This window comes from Phaenicophaeus curvirostris, chromosome W (genome assembly GCF_032191515.1).
Source record: "Phaenicophaeus curvirostris isolate KB17595 chromosome W, BPBGC_Pcur_1.0, whole genome shotgun sequence".
Classification (NCBI taxonomy): Eukaryota; Metazoa; Chordata; class Aves; order Cuculiformes; family Cuculidae; genus Phaenicophaeus; species Phaenicophaeus curvirostris.
The window spans coordinates 3,106,613-3,126,042 of record NC_091430.1 but is presented as its reverse complement, the minus strand read 5'-3'; the positions used below and the strand labels follow the sequence as shown (position 1 = coordinate 3,126,042).

General features: G+C 47.7%; 1 protein-coding gene across 8 annotated transcripts in view; it reads left to right on the top strand.

Moving 5' to 3' along the window:
- Nucleotides 1-19,430, top strand: part of LOC138732947 (spindlin-Z-like) — a 143,992-nt gene that overhangs the window by 64,518 nt on the left and 60,044 nt on the right. Inside the window, exon 1 of one of the 8 annotated variants that reach the window (XM_069879757.1) lies at nucleotides 4,487-4,572. The exons of the other annotated variants lie outside the window; for them this stretch is intronic. The gene's annotated coding sequence lies outside the window, so the exon portion shown is untranslated. Of the gene's footprint in view, nucleotides 1-4,486; nucleotides 4,573-19,430 lie in introns of those variants that run through there. 8 annotated transcript variants of the gene reach the window in all.

The window sequence follows — 19,430 nt, the reverse complement described above, 5'->3', positions numbered from 1 at the left end:
GCTAGACAGGAACAAGCCTGGACGTGGGGAATTGGTGATTGGGAGAGGGTGCGCGGGTGAGGACCACCAGTACCTCACCACACAGAAAGTGGGGGAGAACACACCTCGGGGTGCTAAGGGAGATGCAGGCACTCTGGTGTTAACTACTCCAGTTACCAGGCAGTTGGGAACGAACTCTGTTCCCTCTAGGAGGGCTGAAGGCTCGGCAGCTCAGCTGAAGTGCATTTACACCAATGCACGCAGCATGGAGAATAAGAAGGAAAAGCTGGAAGCTGTCGTAGGGCAAGGGGCCTATGATGTTGTTGCCATCACGGAAACGTGGTGGGACGACTCATATAACTGGAGTACGGCTATGGTGGGGTATAAGCTTTTCAGGCGGGACAGGAAGGGTAGGAGAGGAGGCGGGGTAGCCCTCTTTGTAAGGGAGGACTTGGACTCCATTGAGATGGATTGTGGCCATCAGGAGGTTGAGTGCCTGTGGGTCAAAATCAGAGGAGCCCACCAGAAGGTAGATTTTGTGATGGGAGTCTGTTACAGACCACCCAACCAAGGAGAAGCAGCTGATGAGCTCTTCTATAAACAGCTGGGGTTAATCTCTAGATCAATGCCTCTTGTTCTTGTGGGAGACTTCAATCTGCCTGATATCTGCTGGGTGTACAACACAGCAGAAAGGAAGCAGTCTAGGAGGTTCCTGGAGTGCGTGGAATACAACTTCCTTGCACAGCTGGTGAATGAACCCACAAGGGAGGGTGCCCTCCTGGACCTGCTGTTGGTGAACAGAGAAGGCCTTGTAGGGGATGTGGCGGTAGGTGGACGCCTAGGACTAAGCGACCATGAGATGATAGGGTTTTCTGTTCTAGGTGAAGTGAAGAGGGTGGTTAGCAAGACGGTAGCATTAAATTTCCAGAGGGCAGACTTTGAACTCTTCAGAAGGCTGGTTGGTGAAGTCTCATGGGAGACACTACTCAAGGGCAAGGGAGCCCAGGAGGTCTGGGAGCTCTTCAAAAGGGTGGTCCTAGCAGCTCAGGAGAAAGCCATCCCCGTGGTCCGGAAAAAAAGCCGGCAGGGGAGAAAGCCAGCTTGGTTGAATAGAGAGATCTTGAGGGATATCAAGAAGAAGAGAAATGTTTATGGGCTCTGGAAGAAGGGACAGGCCTCTTGGGTGGACTACAGGAGGGAAGTGAGATTGTGTAGGGAAAAAATCAGAAGGGCTAAGGCTCAGCTAGAAATTGGATTGGCCAAGTCTGTGAAAGATAACAAAAAATCTTTCTACAAATATATAAATAATAAAAGGCGGACTAGGGAGACCATACAGTCCCTATTGGACACAGAAGGAACAACAGTGACAGGGGATGAGGAAAAGGCTGAGGTACTTAATGCCTTCTTTGCCTCAGTCTTTAGTTGTAAGGAGGGTCGTTCCGTCTGTGTACTAACCCAGGAGCTAGAGGAGCATAATGAGGCTCCCGTGATCCAAGAGGAGGTGGTCAGAGCCTTGCTAGCCCGACTGGACAGCTACAAGTCTATGGGGCCGGACGGGATTCACCCTAGGGTACTGAAGGAGCTGGCGGATGTGCTGGCCAAACCCCTTTCCATCATCTTCCAACAGTCCTGGCTGACTGGGGAAGTCCCACTGGACTGGAGGCTGGCTGATGTCGTGCCCATCTACAAGAAGGGTCGCAGGGAGGACCCAGGAAACTACAGGCCTGTCAGTCTGACCTCAGTGCCAGGGAAAGTCATGGAGCAGGTGATCTTGAGTGCTATCATGAAGCACATGCAAGAGAACTGGGTGATCAGGCCCAGTCAACAGGGGTTCACAAAAGGCAGGTCTTGCCAGACTAACCTGATCGCCTTCTATGACAAAGTGACTCGGCTGCTGGATGAGGGAAAGGCTGTGGATGTGGTCTTCCTGGACTTCAGCAAAGCCTTTGACACAGTTTCTCACAGCATTCTGCTTGAGAAACTGTCAGCCTCTGGCCTGGACAGGCGCACACTCTCCTGGGTGGAAAACTGGTTGGATGGCCGGGCCCAGAGAGTGGTGGGAAATGGAGTTAACTCCAGCTGGAGGCCAGTGACAAGTGGGGTTCCCCAGGGCTCAGTGCTGGGTCCAGCCCTGTTCAATGTCTTTATCAATGACCTGGATGAAGGCATCGAGTGCACCCTTAGCAAGTTTGCGGACGACACTAAGCTGGGTGGAAGTGTTGATCTGCTGGAGGGTAGGGAGGCTCTGCAAAGGGATCTGAACAGGCTGGACCGCTGGGCAGAGTCCAATGGCATGAGGTTTAACAAGGCCAAATGCCGGGTCCTGCACTTGGGGCACAACAACCCTATGCAGTGCTACAGACTGGGAGAAGTCTGTCTAGAAAGCTGCCTGGAGGAGAGGGACCTGGGGGTGTTGGTTGACAGCCGACTGAATATGAGCCAGCAGTGTGCCCAGGTGGCCAAGAAGGCCAATGGCATCTTGGCTTGTATCAGAAACAGCGTGACCAGCAGGTCCAGGGAGGTTATCCTCCCTCTGTACTCGGCACTGGTGAGACCGCTCCTCGAATCCTGTGTTCAGTTCTGGGCCCCTCACCGCAAGAAGGATGTTGAGGCTCTGGAACGAGTCCAGAGAAGAGCAACAAAGCTGGTGAAGGGGCTGGAGAACAGGCCTTATGAGGAACGGCTGAGAGAGCTGGGGTTGTTTAGCCTGGAGAAGAGGAGGCTGAGGGGTGACCTCATTGCTCTCTACAACTCCCTGAAAGGAGGATGTAGAGAGGAGGGTGCTGGCCTCTTCTCCCAAGTGACAGGGGACAGGACAAGAGGGAATGGCCTCAAGCTCCGCCAGGGGAGGTTTAGGCTAGACGTTAGGAAAAAATTCTTTACAGAAAGGGTCATTGGGCACTGGAACAGGCTGCCCAGGGAGGTGGTTGAGTCACCTTCCCTGGAGGTGTTTAAGGCACGGGTGGATGAGGTGCTGAGGGATATGGTTTAGTGTTTGATGGGAACGGTTGGACTCGATGATCCGGTGGGTCTCTTCCAACCTGGTTATTCTGTGATTCTGTGAACTGACATGCAGAAAAGTTGGGCAACTGGACTGTTTGTTGTCAGTTGACTGAAATAATTTTCCTGTAAAGCAGTGGTAAAATGACTTGGATGGAAGGATGGAAGCTGAGGCTGAAGAGAAGGATAATATAGAAAGAATATTTGTGTAAGGTAATGCTTGGAAAGTAAGGTTTTTAAAACAAGTTTAGGAAGAAGTGAAAGACTTCTTGTTTTGTTTGAACTCAGAATTCTGGAGTGTCAGGTAGCTTTAACAACTATGGTTTAAAGACAATTGGTTTTGGCAGGTCAAGAGACCTAGCCAATATCTGAAAGGAAAACTAATCTGTAATAGATATGAACAGAGACAAGCAAACTAGGTATTGTCAGTGGCAAGGACTTCTTAACCTGATACCCTCAACGGAAGCACTTGGATGTATTGTGAGCTGTGGGATGAACGCTTGCAGACGGCTAAGTACCCTTACAGATGTTGAATGTAACCTATGTATGCAGTATTAATGGATGCGTTTGCATGGGAGGGGGCATTGATTTCATATATTTGTGTATAATTTATTATTTTCTTATTACTATTATTTTCCATTTTATTGTTATTGTTTCATTGAAGCTGTTTTAGTTTCCAACCCATAAGTAATTTTCTCGTTTCCCTTTCCTCTTTCCTTGTGTGTGTTTGTGGGGGGCGGTGTTGGGCCCATAACTGCTTGTGTTTAGTTGCTGATCAAGCTGGGAGGGGGCCTAAACTTTGACAAAGTGTGTGCAGTGTAGCCAGCACGTCTCAGAGCAACAGGCTGAGGGTCTTCACTAGTACCCTGTTCCTCTAACCTTGACATGTCAACCCACAGTTTGTCACAGGCAAGCCTGATATTATCCCCCTCCCCCTTCACATCTAGATTAAAGCCCTGTCAACTAGCCCTGCAAGCTCCTGAGCAAAGACCCTCCTCCCCCTCTGAGAAAGGTGGCTTCCATCTGATACCTGTAAGCCTGGTGCCGTGTGGCCATCCCATTATTGAAAAACCCAAAATTGTGGCGGTGACACCAGCCACGGAGCCATGTATTAATAGACTGGGTGTGCCTGTATCTTATAATACCACTGTCTGCGACTGGAAGGAGAGAGGAAAAAATAACCTGTGCTCCAGATGCCCTCGGTAGCCGTCCCAAGGCCCCGAAGTCTCTTTTAATTGCCCTTGGGCTCCATACTGCAGCTTCATCACCTCCCACATGGAAGAGCAGTAATGGGTCCAAGGGCCGTACCAGACTGGGGAATTTCCTAGTAAAGTCCTTAACCCAGGCCCCAAGGAGGCAGCAGAGGAAGGTCTGTCCTATTTCTTCCTCAGCCTCCCTGATGCGCCTTAACCTGTCCACTTCCTCTTGTAGCTCTACCACCAGGCTGAGCAGATCATCCACCTGGTCCCACCTCACACAGCTGTTCTCACTACTGCCATCCATTACCAGTGAAAGACTCTGGCACTCCCTGCAGCCTGAGGCCTGGACGGCTGCGTGTTTTCATGGGAGCTCTGTGTTGCCATATCCATTCTGGTGAGTGTAGAGGACATGGCTTTCTGCTGGGTGGATACTACAGCTAAGCTCCTTCTGAGAAGGTAATGACCACCAATTGAACTCACCTCTTGAGGTGGTAGAGTGACAACATTCTTCCTGTGTGCCCTTCTACATGAACTGCCACACTATGCCCTGTCTGATGTGCCACACCCTGTTTGCCCACTCCGTTTGCTGTGCTCCTGGTTGTTAGTGGTCCCTAGGCCACTTTTTATAAGTGTGGGGATGGCCACAGTTGCTCTGGCAAATGCCCTGTTTTGCGGAATCAAACTCTATAATTCAGTTAAGGGTTATAAAGTAGGTATGTGTTTATTCGCTGATGGGTGCGAGGGGGTAATCCTCCTAACTCGCACACAGTATGGTCTAACAAGCAGATAGTTATAGTGTAAAGACATGCTTATTCATAAGTGCCTACTACATATTCATGACCTTCCCCGCTTCGTATTATAATTAGTTCTAGAAGGATCTTTCCAGTCCTGCACTTGCTCAATGGTTGTGGTCACGGTTCTCAGGGATGAAGAAGCCTTCATCTTCCTCATGAATCGTCCCTGAACTCAATCTGCGCGCAGATGCAGTCTCATCCTGGTCGAGCTCCAGAACAGCAGAGCAGGATGCAGTCGGCTTTCTGCTGTTGTTCACATTCCAGCTTTCCCTTATCAGTGAATGTCTGCGAATGAGCTCCTTCCTTATCAACACCCAGGGTCTTCAAGGCCTTTACTAGCAAATGGTGCGAATTCCAGTGAGCTAAGCCCTTCTCTAAGTTCTTTCTAACTTCTCCCCTATATCATATGCCCGTTTATCAGTTCCCCCCTGTCTTTTAAACTCAGGCAAATTCGTTTGCCTCATACATGATCCATCTTTTGAAGGGGAACTGGATAGTATTTTGCTTGAAAATTATTTTCAACGCATTCTCATGGGCACTAGACATAGAAGTCAACATTGTTAGTTGTAGCATTCTCCAATTCCAAACCAACAACTCAGTAGAGAAAACAAAGCTAACTAAACCTAACATCAACAGGATAATAATGGGGTGACAAAACTTATTTAGAATGGCAGTTGCAGTAGGGGGCCACCCAAATAACATGTCCCACCAATGACGGTTCGCATCTCCTCTTACCCTTTTCAGGACCCTGTTTATTTCCTCCATGTCATGGTGGACTGTTATCAGGGTCTTTCTCCCGCTTTCTTGGACCTCATCTAAGATTTTGATCAAATCCTGATGTTTCATTAATTGTTTTACCAATGTAAGTTTCATTCCAATAGGTACAGGCGATAACTTGTAAAACATAGTGTAATTAGATTTTATCAACTGGTAGGATACGACTGGTGCTAAGTTAGAAAAGTCACACCCAACAACCTTAACAAAATTACAAATGCAAAAATTAGAATGATTCTTGCTATCTATAATTGGCTCACCTATTACTATAGAAATACAAGCAGTTCTTAAACTTACACAGCCTTGGCCAATATATATAAGTACAGTCTTCTGATCAGTGTCTGGAGGGATCCCAAAGTGACAGATGCTTTGTTCAGGGTCAAGGCAGATGTCCTGAGCACTGATTGTGTTACTTTCACAGACAAATCCTTGTTGTTTTCGTGAAATGCAAGACTCTAAGTTGACAGTTTGCCGTTTTTTGTTTACCCTTCGTGCCCATGCTCTATGTTCGAAAGGACAGATCACAGTTTTGTCATGGTTTAATCCTAATGCAATAATGGGGTGGATTACATATATTGAAGCGTTGCGTATGGTCTCAAAGGCTGTGGCCATATTAGTGGTGGGTTCATAGGTAAAGTTTACTAGAGTCCACCAAGACTGGAGCTCCCTCTCTAAGTCGGTGGTACTGTCCCAAACAACTTTTCGGATTTTGGTGGGGAAAGTGCCGTCACCACCTTCTCTTCTAATTAAGGTGGTCACTGACTGCATCCATAGTTGTGCTTGCATACAACTGAGGGCCAAAGAAATGTGGTCTCGGACCACACTGAGTGCATTTACTATCAATTCATGGTCATACTCCTCCACCTTTTCCCACTTTGGTAACACTTTTGATAAAAGCCACTGGCTAGTTCCTAATGCTAATAGAGAGGATTGCAAAGGTTGTTTTGGTTCTGATTCGCAACAAGGCTAGGGGTAGTGACTGAGGCCAAGCTAGTCCAGCTTCTTGACCCAGTTTTACAATCTGTACCTTAAGGAGGTGGTTCATCTTTTCCACCTAGCCACTTGCCTGGGACCTATAGGGAGTATGCAATTGCCAGTCTATTCCCAGAAGTCTACTGATTTGTAGTGTGATTTTGGCCACAAAATGAGGGCCTCTGTCTGAGGATATTACTGCTGGAACCCCAAACCTTGGTATTATTTCATGTAGCAGATCCTTCGTCACTTCTCTAGCCTTGTTTGTTCGGCAAGGAAACTCTTCTGGCCATCCTGAAAAGGTATCGGTTAATACAAGCAAATAATGAACCTCCCGCCTTTCTTGGAAGTTCTGAGAAGTCAATTTGCCACCACTGTCCAGGGAGATTACCCTTCCCTATTTGCTCTAGCTCCACCTTTCAGCTTACTTGAGGATTATTTTGCAAACAAATGTCACATTGTTGTGTCACTTGTTCAATGGTTGTGTACAAATTACGGGCAACTATGCGTTTACTCAGGTACTTATATAGGGCTTTGGCTCCCGAATGAGTCTTTCTATGCTCATCCCTTATTATAGCCCAGAGTAATGTGCTAGGCACCACCACTTTCCCTTGTGGTATCCTAACCCAACCATCCTACGTGTTTCCCCCTAAATCTCTAATTAACTTTTGGTCTTCTTTTGAATATTTAGGAATTTGATTGATTTGAATTTTTCCGTCTAGAATCAAAGACTGTATGTCTGCCGTACCCTTTTCAGCCGCCTTCTTTGCTTCCCGGTCTGCCATGGAATTGGCTGTCTCTTGTGCAGCTGTTCCCTTTTGGTGAGCTTTGCAATGCATAATTGCTACTTTCTCTGGTAGTTGTACAGCCTCCAGTAGTTTGAGAATTTCCTTTGCATGTTTTATATACTTTCCTTGGGTGGACAATAGCCCTCGCTCTTTCCAGACCATTCCATGGGCATGAACTACTCCATAAGCATATTTAGAATCTGTCCAGATATTAATCTTCCTGGTTTTGGCAATCTCTAATGCTCGAGTCAAAGCTATTATTTCTGCCTTTTGTGCCAAGGTGTTTGAGGCAAGGGGCCCGGACTCTATTACCTTGTCTGTAGTAGTCACTGCATACCCCGCCTTGCGCTGACCATTTTTAACGAAGCTGCTGCTGTCTGCATACCATGTATCCTCAGCATCCTCCAGTGGTTGTTCCTTCAGGTCCGGTCGGCTGGAGTAGACTGCTTCAATGGTTTCCAGGCAATCATGAGTCACTGGTTCCCCTGTAACTGCTAAGGAACGATGCTGGGTTGACAATGTTAGTTACTGTTATCTGGACATCATCCTGCTCCACCATGATGGCCTGATATTTGAGGAATCTTTGCGGGGATAGCCAATGTCTCCCTTTCGCTTCCAGTATGGTGGACACTGTATGAGACACTAACACTGTCATCTTTTGGCCCACTGTGAATTTACGAGCTTCCTGGATGTTAAGTACTACTGCTGCCACTGCTCTCAGGCAGCTTGGCCAGCCTCTACTTACTTCATCCAATTGTTTGGAAAAGTATGCTACCGCCCTCCGGTCCGGGCCAAGGTTCTGAGCCAGTATTCCCAGCGCGATCCCTTGCTTCTCATGAGAGAATAACCAAAAGGGTTTCGTAGGGTCTGGTAAGCCTAAGGCTGGTGCCTGCAATTAGTTCTTGCTTTAATTTGTGGAAGGCCTGAATGGCTTCTCCACTCCAAGTGAGATTCTTTGAGTCACTTCTTAAAAGCTTATAGAGTGGCTTCACTAAAAGAATCAACACCAACCTGTCATTCCCAGGAAAGTACAGAGTTCCTTAACTGTCTGTGGCTTGGGAGTCTGGCAGATGGCCTCCTTCCGTGCTGCTCCCAAGGTCCGTTCACCAGCTGTGATTTCATATCCCAAATATGTCACCTTTTGCTGGGCTATTTGAGCCTTCTGTGGAGAAACTCGATAACCACTTAGTCCAAGAAAATTCAATAAGCTTACAGTCCATGTTATATTTTGCTCCTCTGTTTCAGTGGCTACCAGGAGGTCATCCACATACTGCAACAGTGTTCTGTGCCCAGACAGTCGCTCCCATTGTTCTAAATCTTTAGCCAGCTGGTTGCCGAAAAGAGTAGGGCTGTTTTTAAAGCCTTGTGGGAGCACAGTCCATGTGAGTTGTGTTTTTCTTCCTATCTCTGGATTCTCCCACTCAAAGGTGAACAGTAATTGACTCTCCGGGCTCAAAGGTAGGCAGAAGAAAGCATCTTTTAAATCCAGTACGGTAAACCAGGCCAATTCAGGTTTTAGTTTTGTTAGCAAGGTATATGGATTGGCCACGACAGGGTATAAATCCTCAGTTATTTTATTGATGGCCCTAAGATCCTGTACTCTGTATTTCCCATCTGGCTTCTTTACTGGTAATATGGGAGTGTTATATTCAGACTCGCACTCCACCAATAACCCATACTTCAAAAATCGCTCTATGATTGGGCAAATTCCTTTTCTGTCTTCTAACCTCAAGGGATATTGCCTCACATTCACGGGTTTGGTTCCTGATTTGATTTTGACAATTACAGGTAAGGCTGTTTTTGCCCTGCCGGGCATTTCAGTGGCCCACACCCCAGGGAATACTCGGTCCTGCACTTCCTTTGGCACTCTCATCTCTTCGGAGGGACTTATCAAGGCCAAACTTAAAAGTTCTATTAACTGGTCACCTCTCACCTTAAATTCTATTCCTTCTTTTCCAAATTTTACTTTTGCTTCCAACTTTTCCAATAAATCTCGCCCCAATAGAAGTTTTGGTGAGTTTGGCATATAGAGAAACTTATGAATCCCCAACTGTTTTCCCAGTTCAAACTTCAGAGGTTGGAGAAAGTATGCCATTTCACTTCGGCCAGTAGCTCCCTTTACCGTTACAAAGTCATTATCTATAGGCATCAAAGCTTGATTCAATACCAAAAACGCTGCACCAGTGTCCACTAAAAATCAAACCCCCCATTGTTGTTCCCCTAGCTTTAATATATGAGGGGATTAAAAGCATGGATTTCAATCTGATGGATCGAAGACACTTGATTGAGTTAGCCATTTCTTTATGTACCCTTTTCGCTTACATAACTGGGTGCCCACGAGGGTATCTACAGTGTATTATTGGCTAAAGGTAGCTGTCCATAAAGCTATTACTAACATTATTGGCTAAAGTACCGTGCATGCTAAAAAAACCAAGTTACACTAAAATTAACTATGTTGATATTTCTCTTCCTTTGTTTTTCTTTCAATTGGTACTTGTTCCCACCGAACTAGCTCTTGTATTCCTTTCGGCTGGCTTTTGTTTATCAGAAGGCTGTCTGTTTCAAGGCCTTCTCAGAGTTGCTCGGTATCAACTAGGCCCATAGCATCAAGGCCGCCTTCTCTGTAAAATGTCTCCACAAGTATAACCAGTGGATCTGCTAGGGTAGATTCCCCAGGTCCCCGTCAGTCATCCTGATCCACTGGGGCTTGGATTCTGGGGACCCTCATATTTTTCCTGTATCCCTGCTTCCTCAGGGGACAGTCTTTCTTCCAATGACCGATGTGTTTACACCATGCACACTGATTAACCCCTAGAGGGGGCCTCTTGAGATCTTTATTTCTGGAGGCCCTCGTTTCTCTTTTTATTAGGGCTCCACTCTGCTGTAAAGCTGCTATTAGAGCTCTCCTGTCTTTTTACGGTCTTCCTCTGCCGCTCTACAGTCCTTTTTTTCCCCTCTTCCTCTTCTCTATTGCTAAATACTTTCCAAGCTTCATCAAGAAGCTTTTCCGAATTTTGTCCCTCAGGCATTCACAGCTTTTGTAACTTCTTTTGTATATCCCTAACAGACTGCTTGAGGAAAAGCGAAACTAATTGCTGTATTCCTACTTCTGAATCAGGATCTAAAGGCATCTGGTGTCTCATTGTATCTCTCAGTTTCTCGAGAAATTCTGATGGGGATTCATTTGGCTCTTGCCGGATTGCATACAATGCTGACCAATTTACTGCTTTAGGGATAGCTCTATTCCTTTTGCTATCCAATCTTGATATTGCTCCAACAGCTCCATATGTGCTGACCTGTTAGGATCCCACTGGGGATTCTGCAAGGGAAAATATTCTTTTATATCCTCCCCCGATCCTTTAAGATGGTCTTCAGCTAGCTCTTGAGCCTTTTTTAATATTAGCTGCTTCTCGGTTTCAGTGAGATTGTCTAGCATTAACTGGACATCCTTCCAATCAGGGTTAAGCTGTCTGACCAAATATCGGAAATGTTTCGCCACTCCCACGGGGTCCTGCCTATAATTTTTTTGCTTTCTGTTGCCATGATTCTAAATCCAATGAAGTATACGGTACTCTAACTAGTACAGCATTTCCCTCCGGTCCCACTGCTTCCCGTAGAGGCGCTTGGATGTATTTCCTTTTCTCTCAAACACACACCCCTCCCCCTCCTTGCCCTTGTGCGGGAAGCTACCGGGGTTCCCGGGCGCTATCAACGCCCAGGGTACTTTCGGGTTCTGTCTCTTCAGAGCTTCCCCGTGGCCTTACTGGGGGCGGTCTTTTGTGCTCTGGCAACCCTTTATTTTGTGCTTTCCAAACTTTATCAGGATTTATACACCTCTGCCCTATACTACATGCAGAACAGCACCTCTTCAACTTGCCTTTCTACTCTTTCAGGTTTTCCTTCTCTAAGACCAACACCATAGGGTCTTGTGGTGGGTTAAGCCCACAATCCTGCCGATACTCTGGATGATTTCAAAGAGTGAAGAATAAGTCAGCATATGAATATTCTTCCCACTTCCGTTCCCTCCTTAAAAATAATGCCAATTGCAAAAGGGTTTCATAATTCAGGGTGCCATTTACTGGCCACTTCTCCTGATCATCTAATATATAGAGGGGTCACCACTGATTGCAAAACATCGTTAGCTTCTTCTTGCTCATTGTACCTCCCAGCCCCCACTGCCAATTCCTTCCAGTGTTTCAATATGCATCCTAAGGGGCTTGCTCGAGGAAATTCCTTACTTGGTTTTGACCCCATTATATTGCTTTCTGATTTTCCTTTTTCTAACTTTCACGCAAACCGTTTTAACCACCTACAAATAGCTTCTCCTCAAGTTCTCAGGGACTTCCCACAAAACCAACAACAGCAATTCCCATCCACACATTATAAGCACTCAGCGCAACAAATTCATCCTAGTCTAGCCGGATAACACAATAAAACCCCATGATAATCTAAACATCGAAGCTTAATCAGCCCCCGCCCCCCCGGCAACTTGCAGAATCCTGACCCCCCTGTCTGCGAAGAAACAACGGGAACAGCGCGTCCCCCCACTTTTCAGAGTGGGCAGGTTGTCCTAGTTTTATCCGCGCAGTACTTGAAGCCACCTGGTGGCAGAACCGGTAGGCGCAACTGGCCGTCACGCCAAAGGCCGGCGGCCCGAGCCCCCGCCCCGGCGCGCCCGCCTCTCTCCCCACCAGTATCTAAAGTTTTAAATTCCTTCCAAACTCTAGCACTCTATCATACATTAAACAATTCACGGAGCAAAGAGCAAATTAACAAAGTACAACAATCAGAACTCCTCACTCGCTTCGCAGCAATGCTGCGTCTCAAACACACAGCCACTCATTTCAGAGCCAGCCCAACTCACACAGTGTTAGTCATGACCAGTCGACAACAACAGCAACTACTGTATCCACAATTTCCGATGTCATGGATATTCAAACCACACACGGTACCGGGCACATACAACACTTAAAATATGCACATGCAACAGTTATTACTCCAATCCCGTTTATCGTCCCCTTAAATTCCCATGGGTTGAATTTAAAATGAGCTCTTAGCAATGTTAAAATATACATGGTACCGGGATGAAATACTTCCAACAAATGTATACAATGATAGCTATCCCCAAAAAGTTCTCCAACTATCCCAGCTGGAAGAACTTCCCCAGCTCACATTACTATGCATTCTGATGCCTTACAAGGTCTTGGCAGGCTATAGGACCCCCCGCCAAGCTCACCTCACTATGCATCCTTGGCAAGCTATACTATTTCCTTTGGGGCCCAACAATTCCAATTCCCAGGGGCGAGCAATCTAGCTCCTCGTCTTCGCTCACATGTGGCGTCCCATACACGGCTTACAGACTCATCCCCTGCCCCCCCCCCAGGTATCCATATCCCTAAGTCACATATCTTGTCCGCCCACTGATGAACCGTCTCTCTCCTCGCAGTGATCGGATGGGGATGGGGATCCAGATGCTAGTGAATTATCTCCAACTGCGGCCAGGTGATGTTTTCTTCCCTCCTTCCAGTTGCGGGCAGTGACACTGGAAGGATCAGACGGGCCCAGTCTAGTAATGACTCCGTGGCTGGTGTCACCGGAACAATTTGGGGGTTTTGACAACAGGATGGCCTACAAGGCACCAGGCTTACAGGTATCAGATGGGAGTCACCTTTCCCAAAGGGGAAGGAGGGTCTTTGCTCAGGAGCTTGCAGGGCTCATTTGCAGGGCTTTAAACTGGATGTGAAGGGGGAGGGGGACAATATCAGGCTTGCCTGTGACAAGTTGCAGGAGGACACTCAATGGATAGAGGAATGCATGCTGGTACAGGCCCTCCACCTGCTGCCCTGGGGTGTGCTGGGGACGCCGCAGAACATTTGAAGTCCTGTGGAGATGAGCTGGGGGCTCCTGAGGCAGTAGGTGCCAGGAAGGAAACTCCCACAGAACACCTTAAGGGAAATACTGGCTGTTCCACTAAGAAGGAGACACGGCCAACAGCCCAGCTGAAGCGCCTCTACACAAACACACACAGACTGGGCAACAAACAGGAGGAGCCGGAAGCTACGATGCTGCTAGAAAGCTATGATCTGGTTGCTGTCACTGAAACTTGGGACAATTCCCATGACTGGAGTGTGGCTATCGATGGCTACAAGCTGTTCAGAAGGGACAGACCAGGAAGGAGGGGTGGAGGTGTTGCCATCTATCTCAGGAAAGGGACAGAGCGTGAAGAGCTGCCCCTGGAGAACAGCCACGACCAGATCGAAAGCTTGTGGGTGAGAATAAAAGACTGAGGCAACAAAAGGAACCTTGTGGTTAGTCTCTACTAGTGGCCACCTGATCAAGGGATGCCTACTGATGAAGCCTTCTTCCTCCAGCTACAGGACGCTACACACTCGCAAGCTCTCATCCTACTGGGGGACTTCAACCACCCTGACATCTGCAGGAAAAGTAGCACGGCGAGCTGTAGACAATCCAGGAGACTGCTAGAGTGCATAAGGAATCAAACTGCCAGCTCTTCCAGGAGCCAGTCAGTAGGACCCCCTGGGATATGGCCCTCGGGAAAAAGGGAGCAGAACAGAGCTGGCAGATCTTTCCATGGATGCTTCCAGAAAGCACAAGAGCGGTCAGTGCCCGGATGGAGGAAATCAGGCCGGGAAGGACAAAGACCAGTGTGGCTGAGTGGAGACCTGCTGGTCAAACTGAAAAGCAAGAGGGAACTGCACAGGCAGTGCAGACAGGGACAGGGAACCTGGGAAGAGGATAGGGATGCTGTCCAGTTGTGCAGGGGTGGGGCCAGGAAAGCCAAGGTGCAGCTGGAGCTGAACTTGGCAAGGGAAGTGAAGACTAACGAGAAGGGCTTCTACAGGTACGTCAACCAGAAAAGGAAGGTTAAAGAGAGCATCCGGCACTGATGGATGAAAATGGGGACCTCGTATCAACAAACGAGGAAAAGGCTGAGGGACTCAACAGCTTCTCTGCCTCAGCCTTCACTGACAACCACTCTCCTCATCCCTCCTGGGTCATGGGACAACAAGATGAGGACCAGGGGGGTAAAGCCTCTCCCACTGTAGAGGAGGATCAAGTTTGTGACCACCTGAGGAACCTGAACATATATAAGTCTATGGGACCTGATGAGATTCATCCCAGAGTCCTGAGGGAACTGGTCAATGTGGTTGCCAAGCCATTCTTCATGATATTTGAAAAGTCATGGCAATCAGGAGAAATCCCTGGTGACTGGAAGAAGGTTAACATTGTCCCCATCTTTAAAAAGGGTAGAAAAGATGACCCTGGGAAGTACCGACCTTTCAGCCTCACCTCTGTGCCTGAGGAAATCATGGAACAGACCCTACCAGAAGCTATGCTAAAGCACCTGGAGGACAGGGAGGTGATTAGTGGCAGCCAGCATGGCTTCACCAAGGACAAGTCCTGTATGAGCAACCTAGTGGCTTTCTATGATGGGGTAACTACAGCAGTGGACACGGGAAAACCAACGGATGTGATCTATCTGGACTTCTGTAAAGCCTTTGACACAGTCCCCCCACAACAGCCTTCTCTCTAAATTGGAGAGATATGGATTTGATGGGTGGACTGTTTGGTGGATAAGGAATTGGTTGGATGGTCACATTCAGAGAGTAACTGTCAACAGCTCGATGTCCAGATGGATATCCATGACAAGTGGTGTCCCTCGGGGGTCCGTACTGGGACCAGTGCTGTTTAATATCTTTACCAATGATATAGACAGTGAGACTGAGTGCACCCTCAGCAAGTCTGCAGATGACACCAAGTGGAGTGGTGCTGTTGCCACAGCAGAAGTATGGGATGTCATCCAGAGGGACCTGGACAAGCTGGAGAAGTGGGACTGTGTGACCCTCATGGGGTTCAACAGTGCCAAGTGCAAGGTCCTACACCTGGGTTGGGGCAATCCCCGATTTCAATACAGGGTGGGGGATGATGTGATTGAGAGCAGCCCTGCAGGGAAGGACTTCGGGGTGCTGGTCGATGAGAAGCTTGACATGAGCCGGGAATGTGCACTTGCAGCCCAGAAGGCCAACCGTATCCTGGGCTGCATCCAAAGAAGCTTGGCCAGCAGGGCGAGGGAGGGGATTCTGCCCCTCTACTCAGCTCTTGTGAGACCCCTACCTGGAGTACTGCTTCCAGTTCTGGAATCCTCAATGTAGGAAGGATATGGAGCTGTTGGAACAGGTCCAGAGGAGGGCTACAAGGATGATCAGAGGGCTGGAGCACCTCCCATACAAGGTCAGGCTGAGAGAGTTGGGCTTGTTCAGCCTGTAGAAGAGAAGGCTCCGAGTAGATCTTATAGCGACCTTCCAGTACCTGAAAGGGGGCCTACATGAAAGCTGGGGAGGGACTGCTTACAAAGGCTTGTAGTGATAGGACGAGGGGCAACGGCTATAAACTGGAGAGGGACAGATTTAGACTAGACATAAGGAGGAAATTCTTCACAATGTAAGTGGTGAGACACTGGCACAGGTTGCCCAGGGAAGTTGTGGATGCCCCATCCCTAGAAGTGTTCAAGGCCAGGTTGGATGGGGCCTTGGGCAGCCTGATCCACATGGCAGGGGGTTGGAACTGGATGATCTTTAAGGTCCCTTCCAACCCAAACTATTCTATGATTCTATGAATTGTCATACCTCATAGAAGTGAAAGTGTCCAACACAAACTAAAAGCAAGTGTATATTTTTATATTCCTGTTGTGGTGTAACTCATCAGCTGAACAGCACACAGTCATTTGCTCACCTTTGCCCACTGGGATGGGGGAGAAAAGAAGTGATAAAAGCTCATGAGGTGAGATAAAGACAGTTTAATAGGACATAATAATAATAACACAAAACAGGTGATACACAATACAGTTGCTCACCAATTGCTCACTGATGCCCAGCCATTCCTTGAGGAGCAGCTGCTACCCTACTGGCCAACTCCCATCGGTTTTGTATTCAGCATGATGTCATAGAGTATGGAATTATCCCTTTGGTCAGTTGGGATCAGCTCTCCCAGCTGTGTCCCTTCCCAACTTCTGCTCGCTGGTGGGGCAGTGTGAGGAGCAGAAAAGAGCACTGAAACATCAGTGTGTTATCAACATTATTCCCATACTAATTAATCACCATCTCATACAATTAATCACCACCACTTTTCCTTTCTTTTGATATATACACACAGATATTATTCCCTTAGTCTATGGGCCATCACTCTAAAATGTCTGTTAAGTTCATTTAGTCCTTGACTTTGGGCTCCATCTGCCATAACGGTTCTTATGGGCAGATGGGATGGTGTGTGGTGTTGGACTGCTGCATGCTGAAGCCCATTCTGGTTCCATCACCACTGCACTTTGCTCAGGTCTGTCAAAATTCATTCTCCTGGGTGATTCTTACTGTAATACTATTGATATGCCATATAGCAACCATAGTAGTGATGACATACAGTATTATATAGAAATTACCATCATACAATTTAATTCATTGGCTTATCTCACCCCAAATCAAATCCCCTTGAGGTACACATCAGACTTACCCATCCTTCCACAATATCCACCAAGTGCACACAGGTCCTTGAGCAAAAGCAATCCTGCAGATGGGTTTGCCTTTGCCCAAGGCAAAACATGATTTTACATGCATTACAGGGACTTTATCCCATTCTACAGTACATGGAAGTTTTGACTGGGCAGGGCTGGCTTGATTGCTAGGTCCCCTGGTGTTAACTAAGCAGATAGATTTTGATAAATGTGCATCCCAGTGCTGGTGTGTCCTGGCACCCATTGCTCTCAATGTAGTTTTTAACAGTCCATTGTATCGTTCAGTTTTTTCCCGGAGGCTGGTGCATGATAGGGGACGTGATACGCCCAGCCAATGCCATGCTCCTTGGCCCAGGTGTCTATGGGGTTGTTTCAGAAAGGAGCCCTGTTATCTGATTCAGTTCTTTCTGGGGTGCCGTATTGCCATAAAACTTGCTTCTCAAGGCCCAGGATAGTGTTACGGGCGGTGGCATGGGGCACAGGGTATGTTTCCAGCCATCTGGTAGTTGCTTCCACCACTGTAAGCACAAGGCGCTTGCCTTGGTGGGTTTGTGGGAGTGTGATATAATCAATCTGCCAGGCTTCCCATATTTATATTCCAGTCACCGTCTTCCATACCACAGAGACTTTACCTGCCTGGCTTGCTTGTTTGCAGTGCATATTTCACATTCATGGATAATTCATGGATGGTGTCCATGGTCAAGTCCACCCATCTATATGTTGCATCTCTTCCTTGATGGTCTGAGGTGTCATGGGCCCACCGAGCTATAAACAAATCACACTTAACGTTGCCAGTCCAGTTCCACCTGAGCTGCTTCAGTCTTAGCAGCCTGATCCACCTGCTGGTTGTTTTGATGTTCCTCAGTGGCCCAACTCTTGGGTACGTGGGCAACTAAGTGACTTTAATAACCAGGTTCTCTACCTGGGCAGCGATATCTTGCCACAATGGGGCAGCCCAGATGGGTTTCCCTCTGCTCTACCAGTTTCTCTGCTTCCCTTGCTGTAGCCACCCCCACAGGGCTTTTGCCACCATCCATGAGTCAGAGTAGAGATAGAGTACTGGCCATTTTTCTTGTTCAGCAATGTCTGAAGAAAGCTAGATGGCTTTCGTCTCTGCAAACTGGCTCGATTCACCTTGCCCTTCAGCAGTTTCTGCGACTTGTCATGTAGGACTCCACACAGCAGCCTTCCGCCTTCCCACAATGCGACGGGACCCATCGGTGAACAGGGCATATTGCTTCTCATTTTCTGGCAGTTTATTATCCAGTGGGACCTCTTTAGCAGACATCACCTCCTCCTCTGGTGGCATTCTGAAATCTTTGCTTTCTGGCCAGTCCATGATGACTTGCAAAATTCCTGGGTGACTGGGATTTTCCATTCAAGACTGTTGTATGATAAGTGCGACCCACTTATTCCACATAGCATCACCTGCATGATGTGTGGAGGGGGCTCTCCCTTTGAACATCCAGCCCAGCACTGGCAGTCAGAGTGCTAAGAGGAGCTGCGCTTCAGTACCAGTCACTTTGAAAGCAGCTCAAACTCCTTCATATGCTGCCAGTATCTCTTTTTCAGTTGGAGTATAGTGGGCCTCATATCCTGTATATCCCCGACTCCAAAACCCTAGAGGTCGACCTCTGGTGCTTTCTGCCAGAGGCTCCAGGTGGGCCATGGTCTCTGGCTGCACGGTAAAGCATGTTTTTCACATCTTGTCCTCCCAAGACTGGCCCAAGGGCTGCTGTGCAAACTGTCTCCCATTTAATCTTTTCAAAGGCTTGTCGTTGCTCAGGGCCCTATTCGAAACTGTGCCTCTTCCAGGTCACTTGCTAGAGAGGGCTTGCAATCAGACTGTAACCTGGAATATGCATTCTCCAAAACCCCACAACACCTAAGAAAGCTCGTGCTTCTTTTTTGCTAGTTGGTGGAGGCATAGCTGCTATTTTATTGGTCATATCCATAGGGATCTGATGACACCCATCTTGCCATTTTATTCCTAAAAACTGGATCTGCTGTGCAGGTCCTTTGACCTTACTTTCTTTTATGGCAAAGCCAGCTTTCAGAAGAATCTGGATTATTGTTTTCCCTTTCTCAAACACTTCTGCCTCTCTGTTGCCCCACACAATGATGTCATCGATGTATTGCAGGTGTTTAGGGGCTTCAGCTTGTTCCAATGCAGTCTGGATCAGTCCATGGCAAATGTTGGCACTGTGTTTCCACTCCTGGGGCAGTTGATTCCAGGTGTATTGGACATCCCTCCACGTGAAAGCAGTATGCCCTGCCCTGGGATTGAGGAAAATGCGTTAGCAATATCAGTTGTTGCATACCACTTGGTAGCCTTTGACTCCAGCTCATACTGGAGCTCTAGCATGTCCAGTATGGCAGCACTCAGTGGTGGTGTGCC